The sequence below is a fragment of the Balaenoptera ricei genome, chromosome 4 (assembly GCF_028023285.1).
Source record: "Balaenoptera ricei isolate mBalRic1 chromosome 4, mBalRic1.hap2, whole genome shotgun sequence".
NCBI lineage: Eukaryota > Metazoa > Chordata > Mammalia > Artiodactyla > Balaenopteridae > Balaenoptera > Balaenoptera ricei.
In genome coordinates, this window is record NC_082642.1 from 1511791 (window position 1) to 1528322 (window position 16532).

General features: G+C 40.4%; 1 protein-coding gene across 4 annotated transcripts in view; it reads left to right on the forward strand.

Annotated features, from left to right (window-relative positions):
• Window positions 1–16532, forward strand: part of VEPH1 (ventricular zone expressed PH domain containing 1) — a 291970-nt gene that overhangs the window by 217467 nt on the left and 57971 nt on the right. The window lies entirely within an intron of this gene.

Genomic DNA, 16532 nt, shown 5'->3' on the forward strand with positions numbered 1-16532 from the left:
GGGATTACAGTAAAACACTGGTTATGTCCTGATTCTGTTTTCACTGAATGCTTGTCTTAAGAAAAGAAGAGAATGGCCCTACGAATTCAATTTGGAGGAAAAGAATTATTTTTGTGGTTTAATTAACTAGATGCCTCTAGTTTAAAGCACAACTCTCAGAGCCTTTGAACCAGTTCTAAAAAGAAGTAAATATATGAAATGTAAAGAATGATCTTTATGTTTTCATTCCATGATGCAGTAATTCCAAATGCAGGCAGATCTTCCTGAGTTCAGAATCACACTAGGCATCTTAGAAGCATTGTCTTTCTGGCACTTCCACCCCTGTGGCCAGCTGGCTTACCACAGATTGGCCTTTCCCAAGAGAGCTGCTGTTCCTGGTCCCGATCTATGAAGAAACCGCTTTTCTAAACATGTTTAAACCTTTAAATATGTTGGTATGAATACAATTATAATCATAGACAGAAATTCAAGTGGTTTTCATTTTTACTTCATTTTGACTCTTTTCTCCTCCCAGATAGCTGTGGAAACATAAATGTTTATGTGTGAGACTCTCATCTGGTTACTTCTTGACAACCTGGAGTTTGGTAAAAATAAATATTCAATATTTTGCTGACACTAGGTTTTCTAGAAAATCCTTGGCTGGTGATGTTGAGGGACATTTACTGGGTCATCTTCAGTTTGCCTACATTGGGGCTTATTTATTATGACTTATTCTTAAACATAAATATAGATTACCTGGTTGAAAAAACATTCCCCATTTTAAGAAACAATTCTGAGATGAGGCAAGAGAATACGTGAGATAAATTCAAGGTGCGTTGCAGAGAAGTAAATACCACAGATGCCCCAGTCAGGATTTCTAGTTCCCAAAAGCTAACTAAGTTTTTAGATGAAAAACCCAAGATGTTGTCTTGTTCCAGGATAGCACCAAGATATAGACCCCTTGGGGGTGGGGGGGTTCCACCCCAGGGATGCTTCTGAAGGACAAAGGGGTTGGAAAATCAGGGAGAGTTCTCCCCAGGCAGCGGAGTCTGCAGAAAGTAGCACAGGATTTGGGCATGGACACGTGAGGATTTGAGTCCTACTTCTACTCAAACTGAATTGCCAACCTGAGAAAATCACTCCTCTCTCATCTCTGGGTTGGGGATAATATTATCTATGGAGCACAGCTGTTATGAGGATTAAATGTCATGTAAAAGCCTCCAGCAGAGAACCTTTATCTTAATAGGTGCTTGGTAATAACACTCCATTTTTTAATCTACCACTATGGAAAAAAGAAATCCTACCAATGAAATTATGATGCAATACCTTAATAACAGTCCAATGAGTAGTGTTTTACCAAAATGTCTTTTATCTATTCTGAGGGATTTAGCAATTTTTTTCTGACTTTAGGTACTTTGCATGTTATGTGATAGGTAATTCTATAGATTGGTACCTATTTCAGCAACACAGTGAAACATGGCTTTATTACGTGTTGATATCTTCCTTTCTTAGGCAAAACACTGGTGGTTGCTTTGCATGACCATACGGAACCGTGGTCATTACTCCAATGATGGCTCTTTGGTTCACTAATGTCGCATTTCATCCCAATCCTCTATTTCTGCGCTTTTCTATGTACATGATAAATTTTTGTTTCAAAGTCAAATCATATTATAATTTGTTAAGACATACTAAACAACAGTTTACATACTAAACATGTAGTGTCAACCATGTACACAATTCAATTGAAGTTACAACACAAAGAGCTGGGGCCAAGTTCAAGTGATACCTGGTCACAGTCATTCCTGGTGGATGACGATTGCAAAACACCACTGATTGTAAGACACATCCCAATTTCAGAACTGGTAAATAATAGGAGAAAAAATGCAAATAAATGATCAAAAGTATTAATTTAAGGGTTCCACAGTATTCAAAACTGTATGTAAAAGTTTTGTGAACAGTAAATCATATGGCAAATATAAGAAATTTTAAAATCTTTTAAAATGGTTAAAATGCCCCCAGTGCACCCATTCTCAAAGGTATGAGATCAGCCATTCCTGTGCGTGCTTACCCTCTGTATTAGTCAGGGTTCTCCTTGTTCTATTCAGGTCCCCATAGATTGGATGAGACCCACCCACATTGGTGAAGGTGGATCTCTATTCAGTCTACTGATTCAAAGTGCTAATCTCTTCCAAATACACCTTCACAGACACACCCAGAAATAAGTTTTACCAGCTATCTGGGCATCCCTTAGGCCAGTCAAGTTGACATATAAAATTAACCACCACACCCTCTGTTTTGATGGAAATAAAAATAGCTAATGTCCACACAACAAGCCATGTTTCTGGTGCCTCTGTGTCTCCCTTCCTGTACTCTCCTTTATCCAAGTCCCCTGCCCTGGCAGGGAAGCTACATAGGGAATGGACTAAGATGGCAGGGGTGAGGGTAGGGGCATGTGGTGTGTCTTTTATCCACTGTCACAGATTGGGGAGCATGGGGGTAAATTGGGATGGTGTCTGAAGAGGAATCCATACCAAGAAGGAGGCGCATATCCAGATGAGTCCTAGAGGTCAGTCATGCCAGAGACAAGAGTAGGGAGGCAAGGCCTGGAGCCAGGTTGGAAGCTGGGGACCCAGGGAGGAGCAGAGGGAGGCGTAGAGCAGAGTAGGTAGAATGGATCCACTGTATGAACTGTAGCGGATCAGGACAAGCCCCAAGGCTGGGCTTTTCCAGGTACTTGCCTGGGCAAGGAAGCTTCTATTCAGTGCGCTTTGATGAGACAGGTTTCCACCTCCTCCTCTCTGTCCTTCTATTACCAGGTTACACAAGTCCTTCCAGCCTTGTTCTTGGTGGGACAGGCCACCAGCTCCACTGGAGGCCTGAGCTCCTGGGTGCTGCCATGAGAACCCCAGCCTCGCAGAGCAGTTTCCATATTGACATTCTTCTCATTCTACACCCCCAACGCAGCACATATTGAACTTGTCTACTTCAAAGAAAAAACTTTCTGGGGGTATGGGGAGGGGCGCCAGAAATCCTGGAACTTTCTTGTGCGTTATTCTGTAAGATGATAATCAGACACATTGTGTTTACATAATTCCTGATGCCTTTTTGAACAAACCTTTTTAAAGTTTTCGTCGAATAGAAAGAAAATACACTTCCTTTGTCTTTCAGTCAATAAAATGATTAGAATTCACTTTGGTACTGAGAACCTAGAAGAGTTATAAAATACTCAAATAATGTAAGAGTGGAAAGTACTCAAACAAATGACAAACTTATTTGTTAATAGGAATAACAAGTGCTCCATGAGACCTCACTGGAAACTTGGGAGGAGACAGATAATAGTAAATTCTAATTTTTCCTTTTTGAATTCTTTTAGAATTCTTTTCTTGCCTTGTTTTATTTTTTAACTATCAGTCCACTTATGTCAGGATAATACACATTTGTCAGTATGGTACACATTTATACATATATACATACACATATTCTTTTACACAGGAGTTGTGACAACAAAACAATGTTGACATGTAGTTTGTAGAAATCAGTCTTATTATGTCATTGTCTTAGATTTCCCTCTCGCTCTCTCTATCTATCCAATTAGGCTGGATTTCATGTAATCAGAAGAACTTTGTGTGTGTTGCACTGTTCTTAACTGAGATTCACTCCTACACATCCGATAACATCTGGGAGTATTCTATTCCTCTTAATTCAAAGCTATTGTAACATGGAGGAATTGTTCTAAACGTCTTTTCTGTTAAGAGAGAAAAGCGATGATCCTGTTTGCCCAAACTAGCTCATAAACACAAAAATCAGAGTAAGGCCCATCTTTTTAATTTAACCAAAACCACGGTTTGGAAATGTCTTCAGAGTAAGGCCCATCTTTTTAATTTAACCAAAACCACGGTTTGGAAATGTCTATCTTGAAAGATTAACCATGAAATATAATACTTAGGGTATGTGTGCTTTAAGTGCTGATTTGAGAACATTTTAATCAGGACTCACTAAAACATTTCATAGAGGGATATCTTAAGCTTTTCCACACAAACATCCCTCACCTATATATTCATGTTCTTGACATCACTATAATGTCCAGAAATCCTCCTGTTATATCAGCCTCAGGTGAATACAAATCAAATACTGCAGCCAATACTGTCATTGTGAGCTTCCAGTGTAAGGAAGTCACTGGCAGAATGTAAGACAGCCATGTAAACTAGGCCAAGTTTTTCCAAGAAAGGGGGCTCAGCATTTATCATTCAGTTAACAATATCATGGGGCGTTGGAGTTAGAAGAACCTTAGAGCACGTAGGGTCCAACCTCCTCTGCCCCAACCACGGAGAAGTCCCTTCCTTGTCATCATTGGCAGGTGTCATTACCAGCTGTTCAAACACTTCTAGGGACAGAGAATCCATTACTTTATCACCAGTCCACATGTTTTTTAAATTAATATTTTCTCATTATAAAAATAATATTTATTGTAGACAATGCAGAAAACAAAAAAGGCCTATTAAAATAAAATACAACAAAATTTTCCCATAATCCCAAAACCCAAAAGCATCCTATTATGTGATTCCTATTAGGTTACTCATCCTTTGGATTGTTTTTTGGAAAATTCTGCCTTTTGGTAATTTCTAACCTTTGGTCTTAATTCTCTTTCCTGCAGCCACACGAAATGTCTGCTTCCTCTTCCCCAAGACAACCCTTCAAGTTGTTGATTCAAGATATTCATCCAACAAACATGTATTGCACATCCAACATATGCCAGATACTATGCCAGAGCATTGACTAGTAAATTGTCCATGCCTTTAAGAAACTCAGTAAATAAGTACATATTTATCCAGTATGTAAAACAAAACAGAAAGCACCTCTTATGTGCAGGGCCTGTGCTAGGCATTGGGAACGCTGAGGTCATCAAGGTATCCCAACCTTTGTGGAATTTATATTCTAGTAGAAGAGAAAGATGTTAAAGTCGTTTCTTAATTATGAAATTGCCATGTGACCAGTACTTCGCGAAAGCACAATGGATAGAGATCATGAAATGAGAGGGCTGACCTAGTTAGGAATTTAAGGACAGCTTCCTGGAGGACGAGTTTTCTGACCTGAGATCTGAAGGATGAACATGAGTTATTAGTCTGCAGAAGAGGTGAAGGAAAGGCAGACCAGAAAGAGTGATCACAGTGAGAGATGACCATGGGGAGAAGAAAGTCACAGCCCATTGGAGGAATCAAAAACAAGCCAGTGTGTCCAGAAAACAGCAGGGAGGAGAGGAAAACTAATGAGGGTGGTGAGACAGGGGATATGGGCAAGTCTTGCAGGCCCAGAGGGAGAGCTGTTGACAGGCTTAAAACAGGGTGACGTGATTAGTTTTATAAGTCCTCCAGCTGCTGTGTGGCGAATGGGTTGCTGGGAAAGCAAGAATAGACACTGGGAGAAAGACAGGGGGCTACTAAGATAGTACAGGCAAGAGATATAATAAGAGCTTGTAAGGAGGGAGTGGCACTGGAAATAGAAATGGAGGGCTAGAGAGATATTTTTGAAATAAAAATTACAGGACTTGGCAATAGATAGGAACCCACCCTCAGGATTCTGGCACCAGTGGATTGGTGGTGGCACTGTTCTATAAAGAGAACGCTCAAAAGGGGTCAGATTTGAGGACAAGTCTTGTCTGTGGAGGAGGGATTATGAGTGTGTGATGTTGGGAGCTTGGCAGAGAGAGAGAAGGAGGCAGCTGACTCTTTGGAGGAGGTAGCAAACCTTCCACCGAAGAGGTGATAACATTCCGGGCCTTGGAGAAGGAATCCAATTTTCTTCTACTATGGACCTGTTCTTTCACACTCTCACAGTCAAAGAAGAGAGAGCTCATTCTAGTCTTAGGGAACAGTGCATGCAAAGACTCAGGATCAAAGTTGAGTTAAGAGACAACATAACATAAGTAAGCAAGAATGAGGACAGAGTCACCTAACCAGGTATCGAATCCGAGCCCCCTGCAGTTCTGGAAGTGTGGAGCCTTAACCACTGGACCGCCAGAGAAGTCCCCAGGGTCACTTATTTTTAACTGCTTATTTTATTTGTGCCCTTGTTCCAAAAATAATTTATGATTTTTAAAAATTTTTATAGTAGATTTTAAAAATAAGTGTGATGGACACTGATTGTCCTAGTCTGTTCAGGCTGCTATAACAAATTACCCTAGACTGGGTAGCGTATAAATGATGGCCATTTATTTCTCACAGTTCTGGAGGCTGGGAAAACCAAGACCAAGGTGCCAGCAGTTTCGGCATCTGGTGAGGTCCCGCTTCTGGTTCACAGACAGCCATCTTCCTGCTGTGTCCTCACATGGCAGGAGGGGTGAGGGAGCTCTCTGGGGTCTCTTTTATAAGGGCACTGATCCCATTCATGAGGACTATGCCCTCATCACCTAATTACCTCCCAAATTAGGTCCCATCTCCAAACACCACCACTTCGAAGACGAGGTTTCAACACATGAATTTTAGGGGACACAAACATTCAGACTGATGCATTACCAAGGCCCTTCTCCAGTGAAGAACTTGGTGCCCCAGCACAAATTTGAACAGCTCTGAGGGCCCATTCTACCTCCAGAGCTCCCCATGGGGTCAGCTGAGGCTACCACTGGGGCTGCGTTAAAGCTCAGCTTCTCCCCCTCCCCAATCTTGATTCTTCTCCACTCCCTCCCATAGGTGTTGATCCTAAGGATACTCCTTAGTAAACATCCTGCACCTTAAATTCTGTCTCGAGGTCTGCTTCCCAGAAAGTCCAACCAGATTGAGAGTAAGTAAAGGCATAGAGCAGAAAAAAGTCACCAGGATGATGTAAGCAGATGAAATGCATGCTGTGAGGTTCTACCCACTGCAAAAGGCAGGTAGGGTTCAGAGCTGACTCCACGCTTCCATGCAGCCAAATTTAGGAGAGGCATTCAATCAGATCCATGAGTCACAGTTTCCCAGACTAAAAATAAACCATTTGCCCAGAGGAAGAAAATATTCCCGATACTGAGACCCAAGAATTTTTTCCTGTGGGGCCTCCCCAAGAGAACCCTATAGCAACAATAGCCTCTATATCTCCCCGCTCAGGGCAGGAGCATGTTTCACAAGATGTGTAAGGGTACAAACACCCTCATGACTTCGTACATATGAACAATGTAATTTTCTTTATTACTTTATATTAGACTTAATTTATGTCGAGCCCTGGATCCCATTTCACCTGGTGAAAAAAATGTCATCTTAGTCGGTTCAGGGGAAACTCAGTCAATTAGGAGTAGTCGCCATTTATTCAGGTTCTTCCTAGTCCCCCTTCCGCACAGTATTCCCAAATGTATTATTTATGCAACAAGGTTCATATCCAAGGTTCTTCATGGTCATGAAATTTTTAACCTCAAAATCCTGACTTGAGAGACTTAAAACCCTATTTTCTCAAAGTATTATCTCTGCTCTGAGTCTCAGAAGTTTATTCTGAAATTCAAAGGCTGACAATTCACTGTTACTTCTAACTTCTTTTCACATCCCTTTTCTGAGGCAATGGATACCTCCTGAAGTCTCAATGAGGAGGTAGAGGTGGGAGGGGAGGGCAAAAATGGGTCTACAGGAGATCAAATGAATAACAAGAGATTTTTTTAAAAGCTTATTGGTTAATAGACTGTTATCATTTTTTCAAAATAATATTCTGCAGTGAAAACCAGTAGCACAACACTAGTATATAGAACAAATAAAAGTAATTTGGGTGAGGGGCTCAAACTATGTGCTGCAGACAGACAGCATGTGGTAAGATGTAATTAAGTCAGGGATGTATTTTTTTATTGAAGTATAGTTGATTTACAATGTTGTGTTAATCTCTGCTGAACAGCAAAGTGATTCAGTTGTACATACGTATACCTTCTTTTTTATATGCTTTTCCGTTATGGTTTATCACAGAATATTGAATTTAGTTCCCTGTACTATAAAGTAGAACCTTGTTGTTTATCCATTCTATATATAATAGTTTGCATCTGCCACCTCAAACTCCCAATCCATCCCTCCCCCATCCCCCTTCCTCCTTGGCAACCAGAAGTCTGTTCTCTGTGTCTGAGTCTGTTTCTGTTTCATAGATATGTTCATTTGTGTCGTATTTTAGATTCCACATACAAGTGATATCATACAGTATTTGTCTTTGTCTGTCTGACTTATTTCACTTAGTATAATACCCTCCAAGTCTGTCCATGTTGCTGCAAGTGGCATTATTTCGTTCTTTTTTTGTGGCTGAGTAGCATTCCACTGTATATATGTACCACACCTTCTTTAAGGGATACATTTTAGAGTGGAGGAACGGATAGACTGCACAACTTTAAGCATCCTTTCACAATGATCCTCCAAGTGGAATTAGGATTCTCTATTATTTATTTATATAATATTGTAACAGGGAAGAACCTTTTGTATTCTATTACAAGTTAGTCACTAAAGGGATGTTGCCTATAAGCTTAAATCATACATAATGGTCCATCTCTGGGAACCCTGCCTCCCAGGTAATGAGCATTAAGCTAAAATACCTTTGATTAGCTCACAGGAAACATCCTAACCAGGCCCACCTGTGAATGACTGCAGGGAGGAAGAATTAACACACCCTCTGGAAGCTGACTGGAACCAGGAAATGTATGACTTTACTCCCTCCTCTTTTAGTATAAAAGAAGCCCAAATTCTTTTTATTTTGAGAGGGGAGGGGAGGGGAGGGGAAGGGGGAGGGGAGGGGAAGGGAAGGGAAGGGGGAGGGGAGGGGAGGGGAGGGGGAGGGGGAGGGGAGGGGAGGGGAAGGGAAGGGGGAGGGGAGGGGAGGGGGATAATTAAAGATGAGAGATGCATCTTATATTTATTTTATTCTGTCTTGGTGTTATAGAAATGTACGATCACTGTGTATTATCAATGAATGAAAATGATAAATGAAACAAAACCAAACATGAATTTAGATTTAACAATCCCCAGCTTTGACAAAGATCCAACATCTAGTCTTTGAAATAAAAAGAGAGTAATGGAGCATGGTCAGATGCAACAGGATAAAACAGTTTATAGAAAGGCATATTTGAGAGTTAAATTCCATGAAGAAGCCTGAATTCTAACACAGGCAAAATGGCTCTTTGGGGACACGAGTCCACCATCTTCTCAGTTTCCTGGCTTTCCGAATAAAGTCACTGTTCCTTGCCCCAGCGACTCATCTCTCAGTTTATTGGCCTGTTGTGTGGCAAGCAGTACAAGCTTGGGCTCAGTAACAAATTTTGATGAGCCATCCAGGAGCCTTGCTGCTCGTGGCCAGCTGGTCCCAGTTGGGGAATTTTGGAGGTAGGCCTAGCACCTGCCAGGACCACTTGTCCTGAGGGTCTTCTCTTCAGAGTTCCTCCACGCAGCACTGGCTGCCCCAGCACTTGGCAGTTAGAGCAAGGAATCGACATTTGGGAGCCGACAGGCTCCATCCAGTAGGGTGAGTTGCTCCAGTGTGTACAGCCGGAAACTTTATTTCCTCTCTGTTTGGGGCTTTTTCTCCGGAATAAGCCAATTTGTTTTGTTTTTGAGTGGGGTACCCTGTTGGAGAGAGGAAAGAGTTGTTGGTCTTTTACCCGATTTGTGAACCAGTTCGTTTGTTTCTTTGGATGCTAGCAATTGTGTGTGCCGTTTGTGTTTTGTTTGTCTTGAATTTCTATCTTTAAAAATGGGGAATGTTTCAACTATCCCTAAAGAAAGTCCTCTAAGGTGCATTTTGGATAAGGCATCTGATTACAGCTATAACCCCATGGGTGAGAGGAAGATGATATTTTATTGTAAAAATGTATGGCCGCAGTACCTGTTAGGATCTCCACAGGGGGTTAGGCAGGGTTATCTCAGCACCCTGTGCACCATGTACTGCTACCCTTGCTGTGTTAATTATGTCGTTTATGGTCTCCTGTGTCATTGGCATATGTAAAAGCCCAAGACCAAACTTGAGGGTTTATTTAGGATTTTCTGTTTGTTCTTTGGGTTTTTCATTTTGTTTGGTACTGTTCCTCCATTTATAGCCAAATCAGTTTTGTGATACTTAAAACTTTTACTGATGTCAAATGGAGGAAAGGAACAGGAAAAAAACTGTCTGTTCTTGTCCAAGAGTGGGGCATTCCAAGGAAGAAGAGAAAGGTTCCACTTGAAAAATCACCAAAAGCTATAAATAGAAACAGAAGTGTCTTTTCCATAAATATTCGTTAAAAAGGGTTTAGCTATCTAGACGGATGACCTTGATTTATCCCATCTGCCAGAAATCCAATTTGAATCCAGCCTCTTTTGCAACTGATGGATTTTACATTGTTGTACCCAATTCATGGTTAAAACTTTGGAATGGGAACTATGAGGTCCCTGTGTTTGTTTTTGTGTTTGTACATGTGTTTATAGATGTGGCATTGTCAAAATTAATTTGTAAAAGAACTCTATTTAATTAGCTTAAAGGAAATTAAGTTCTTATATAAATACTCAAATATAAAAGAAACTGGCCAGAATGAGTTTCAGGTTCACATGATCTAGGAACTATTCACTATTGAATTAATATCTGGTGTTACAGTTAGCGTAAGGTTGTTGGTTTGATACAGATACATCTTTAGAATCATCAACTTTAAGTATAATACTTTTATTATACCTAGGTTTACTAGAAATCAAATAAGACCTTATTATTCCTGTTACAAAAGCTTTTAATTAAATAAAATAGAGGTAAATGAAGTAAAGAGTTTTGGGTAAACTCTATGGGAATAATGTTTTAGGAATATCTATATAGAATAGTGTCTCTAGATTTTCATAACTTGAAACTAAACTAAGTTCTAAAATAAGATTGAACTTAATTAAGAAAATCTTAAAGGTAAAGTGGTAAAAAACATGAATTTGGTTCTCTAATAGGACAAAGTTTTCGTAAAATATTGAACTGCTTTTGGTAATTGTGAGTTTCTTTAAGTGATCTGTATTTGCCATTGAGATCTTTTATCATTGGTTAAAACTTTCTGATATTTTTGACAAACTTCCCAAAGATCAAGTTCTAAGTGAGGTTCATTTGGTCTCTGGCTAACTTTGGGGCTTTCTGGAGGGTTCCTGGAACACCTCACATTAGTTGTTTTCTCTCCATCTGAGAGAGAGGAATATTAAACTCATTGGGCTTATTTGGTGTGTTGAACTGCATGGGAGGCATTATCAAATGAGCGGTGATAAAACATCTTAGATTGTATCATATGAGTAAATGTTATTAATATACACATTCTAGAAATTATATGGAACTTCTAAAATTCTGGTATATCCTGGTAAGTGAAGCCAGTCATAATTTTACTAATTATCTTAAATTGTTTGTCACGGTGGTAATCAAGATTCTGTTCAATTGCATTGTAATCCCAGTTGGTTGATGCCAAAGCAAACAGGCATCCTTTTAATGGTTAGATGATCAATTGCTAGCTATGGTTCTACAGTGGCTTTTGATTAACTCTACAGCTATTCTGTGAAGAAGCAGGGAAGAATGGTGAAATCCTTTATGTGCAAACATTTGTACTATTATCAGAAAACATAAGAAAAAGAAGGGAGTGAGAGTGAGGATATGTTGCTTCAAACCTTAACTCCTTTGGCTGAGCTAGCTGTTCCAGAGGCTCTGGCCGTTATGCCAATATATCCACCCCTTCCACCACCTTCCATTCTTTTTTTTTTTTTTTTTTCCAAATCAAAACCAAATTTATTTCACAAACCTAAATAAAGGGAAAGACATCCCGTGTTCATGGATTAGAAAATTTAATATTGTCAAGATGGCAATACAACCCAAAGTGATCCACAGGTGCAATGCAATCCCTATCAAAATTCTAATGCTGCTTTTTTGTAGAAATGGAAATGCTGATTCTCAAATTCATACAGGATTTCAAGGGTTCCCAAACAGCCAAAAAATATAGAAAAAGAATAAAACTGGAGGAGTCACACTCCCCACTCTCAAAACTTACTACAAAACTACAGTAATCAAAGCAGTGTGGATGAATATGTAGACCAGTGGAATAGACATAAGATTCCAGAAATAAAACCATACATACATGGTCAACTGATTTTTTTTAAACATCTTTATTAGAGTATAATTACTTTACAATGGTGTGTTAGTGAAAACCATAATTCAAAAAGAGTCATGTACCAAAATGTTCATTGCAGCTCTATTTACAATAGCCAGGACATGGAAGCAACCTAAGTGTCCATCAACAGATGAATGGATAAAGAAGATGTGGCACATATATACAATGGAATATTACTCAGCCATAAAAAGAAATGAAATCGAGTTATTTGTAGTGAGATGGATGGACCTAGAGTCTGTCATACAGACTGAAGTAAGTCAGAAAGAGAAAAACAAATACCATATGCTAACACATATATATGGAATCTAAGAGAAAAAAAAAAGGTCATGAAGAACCTAGGGGCAAGACAGGAATAAAGACACAGACCTACTAGAGAATGGACTTGAGGATATGGGGAGGGGGAAGGGTAAGCTGTGACAAAGTGAGAGAGTGGCATGGACATATATACACTACCAAACGTAAAATAGATAGCTAGTGGGAAGCAGCCGCATAGCACAGGGAGATCAGCTCAGTGCTTTGTGACCACCTATAGGGGTGGGATAGGGAGGGTGGGAGGGAGGGAGATGCAAGAGGGAAGAGATATGGGAACATATGTATGTGTATAACTGATTCACTTTGTTACAAAGCAGAAACTAACACACCTTCCATTCTTATGCAGCCCCAATTCCTGACACTGAGGCTCAGGGCTTCCCCTCCTTATAAGGATCGATTAGAAAATCCTGTGTTAGTTTCTGGGGCACAGGGACTTGGTCTGGTATCGCCATCTAAGACCCGACAGGGTACCCAATTTGGTTTCAGGACAGGACAATTTCTCTTGTGCCATTATCTCGTAGGGGGCCTAAATGCAAACGACCAGCCGGCTAGGTTTCTCAGACTTCTTTAGTTGGAAAGATCGCAACCCTCCTCATAGGGAGGATCCTCTACACCTGAAGCCCACTTGGTAGCACTCACAGCTGAACCAAACTGGGACCCTCGTAAGGGAAGAAGGCCCTTATTAGAGCACTACTTATTAGTGCATCTTGGCAGAGCTTTGAAAAGGAAAACCAAAGCAAAAGATTTTGAACAAAATTCAAGAAATTCAGCAAAACAAACAAAGACCTCTCTGAATTTTGGAAAGGATTTATCAGGCCTACAGACATCATACTAATGCAGATCCCGAGGCCCCTGAAAATATTAGAGTGGTAAATTTGACCTTTTGGGGCAAAGTGCCTCGGGTATCAAGAGAAAGTTGCAAAAATTAGATGGGACATTTGGAATGAACCCTTCTCAACTGGTAGATGTTGCTTTTAAAGTATTGAACAGGGAACAACAACAGAAGAAAGAAGATGCAAAACGAAATGCCACTTTTTTGGCAGCGGCATTGGATTCCCAGAGGCGAGTAACTGGAAGAGAGGTAAGCCCCCACTGGGGAAGGAACAATGTGCTTACTGTAAGGAGGAGGAACACTGGAAAACAGATTGCCTAGGCTAAAACAGAAGAGCAATAAAAGATGAGAGCCTCTCATGGTAGAAAGAGAGGAACCCTCTGAAGAGGCCCAGGGGCTCCCTTGGACTTGAGTGCCTAATTCTCCACAAAAGGATCTCCCTGGGTAAAATTGACAGTGGGGAATGAGCTGATTAACTTCCTGATAGACCTCACCCTGAAGTTTTTCACCAGAATAGCTTGACATCAGAGTCCCACCAGAACATGCTTTAAGCCTACAGATGGCACTCATGAAAACCCCAGAAAAGGAGACAGAGCTCTTTCCCCCAAGGTCTTGAAAAATAACCCAAAGACTGCTGTCAGACCTCCCCAGATGGGAACTCGACACAGAGGAACCTATCCCACCAAGGACTGAAAAATAGACTTTACTCACATGCCTTGGACTGCAAGAAGTTTCAGATAACCTGCTAATGTTTGTGTGGACACTTTTTTAGGATGAGTGGAAGCATATCCCACCTGGACAGAAAATCTCTGAAGTGGTTAAAGCCCTCCTGGGGAAATCATCCCCTGATTTGGATGAAAGCATTAAAACTGCATTCATCCTGGAGACCACAATCAACAGGAAAAAAACCAAGAAAATGAATTATACATTAAAAAGGAATGTCGCTAAATACATCAAGAGACTAATTTAACTCGGATTAAGGCCTCACCAGTTGCCCTGCTCTTGAGGTTGTCCCCCAAAATGAAAAAGCCATTATGGAAATTATGATTATTTTGGTGTCTGTTACCGCTAACGAAGCCCAGGCAGTTTGTTTTACATTTCAAATCCCTGGAAAGGACAGGCTTGGGGTGGCGGTGTCGAGTAAGGTGAAAGTTCAAAGGCTGCTGAGGTTACAGTGACGGTAGCAGAGCAAAGTACTTCCACTTCAATTACAAAGTTCAAGAGGGCAAGGAGCCCCCCGAAGATGGAATTAAAACAGCAGATGCCACAGAGCTCTGGCTGCTGAGAACGCTGAAAACATGAAGCGACTAAATTGACTGCCTGGATTGCTGTGGGAGCAGACACTTTTGGTTTATACCTGCAAGGAGAGATGGAGAGATGCTTTCTGTAAATGAGAATGAATGACTTGAAGGTAATCTATTTAAACAGTGAGCTTGAGTCGTCCTTACCTCTAAGGAAAACAAGCAGCCCCATATAGCTGAATATCTTTTTGGTGTTATTACAGAGAATGACACCATTACTGTGACGTTAGTCCCTGACTTTACAGGTGTACCTGTTTTATTGCACTTCACCTTATTGTGCTTCGCAAATACTGCCTTTCTTTATAAATTGAAGGTCTGTGGCAACCCTGCATCAAGCAAGTCATTTTTTCAGCAGCATTTGCTCACTTCCTGACTTTGTCCCATTTTAGTAATTCTTGCAGTATTTCAAACTTTTTCATTATTATATTTGTAATGGTGATCTGTGATCTTTGTTACTATTGTAATTGTTTGGGGGCACCACAAACTGTGCCCGTATCAGATGCAAACTTAATTGATAAATGTTGTTTGTGTTCTGACTGCTCTGCTGACCAGCCTTTCCCCATCTCTCTCCCTCTCCTTGGGGCTCCCTATTCCCTGAGACACAATAATATTGAAATTCAGCCAACTGTAACCCTACAGTGGCCTCTAAGTGTTCAAGTGAAAGAGTCACACATCTCTCACTGTAAATCAAACACTAAAAATGACTAAGCTTAGTGAGGAAGGCATGTCAACAGCTGAGGCAGGCCAAAAGCTAGGCCTCTTGCACCAAACAGTTAGCCAAGTTGTAAATGCAAAGGAAAAGTTCTTGAAGGAAATTAAAAGTGCTACTCCAGTGAACACATGAATGATAAGAAAGAAAAACAGCCTCATTGCTGATATGGAGAAAGTAGTAGTGGTCTGGACAGAAGATCACACCAACCACAACATTCCCTTAAGCCAAACCTAACCCAGAGCAAGGCCCTAATTCTCTTCAATTCTGTGAAGGCTGAGAGAGATCAAGAAGCTGCAGAAGAAATCTAACAGAGGTTGGTTAATGAGGTTTAAGGAAAGAAGCCATCTCCACAACATAAAAGTACAGGGTGAAGCAGCAAGTGCTGAACGGAAGTGGCTACGCTAAACAACAGATCTTCAGTGTAAACAAAACAGCCTTATGTAGGAAAGAGATGCCATCTAGGACTTTCATAGCTTGAGAGGAGAAATCAATGCCTGGCTTCAAAGCTTCAAAGGACAGGCTGACTCTCTTGTTAGGGGCTAATGCAGCTGGTGATTTTAAATTGAAGCCAGGGCTCATTTACCATTCTGAAAATCCTAGGACCCTTAAGAATTATGCTAAATCTACTCTGCCTCTGCTCTATAAATGGAAAAATAAAGCCTAGATGACAGCACATCTGTTAACAACATGATTTACTGAATATTTTAAGCCCACTGTTGAGACTTACTGCTCAGAAAAAAAAAACCCTGTCAAAATATTACTGCTCACTGATAACGCACCTGGTCACCCATGAGCTCTGATGGAGATGTACAATGAGATTTATTCATGCTTGCAAACACAACATCCATTCTGCAGCCCATGAATCAAGGAATAATTTTGGCTTTCAAGACTTATTAGTTAAAAAATACATTTTATAGTGCTATAGTTGCCATAGATAGTGATTCCTCTGATGGATCTGAGCAAAGCTAATTGAAAACCTTCTGGAAAAGATTAATCATTTTACATGCCATTAAGAACATTCATGATTCATGGGAAGAGTTCAAAATAACAATATTAACAGGAGTTTGGAAGAAGTTTATTCCAACCCTCATGGATGACTTTGAGGGGATCAAGCCTTCAGGGGAGGAAGTAACTGCAGATGTGGTGGAAATAGCAAGAGAACTAAAATTGGAAGTGAGACCTGAAGATGTGACCGAATTGCTGCAATCTCATGATAAAACTTTAATGGATGAGGAGTTTCTTCTTATGGATGAGCAAGGAAAGTGGTTCCTTGAGATGGAATCTATTCCTGGTGAAGGTGCTATGAAGATTGTTGAGATA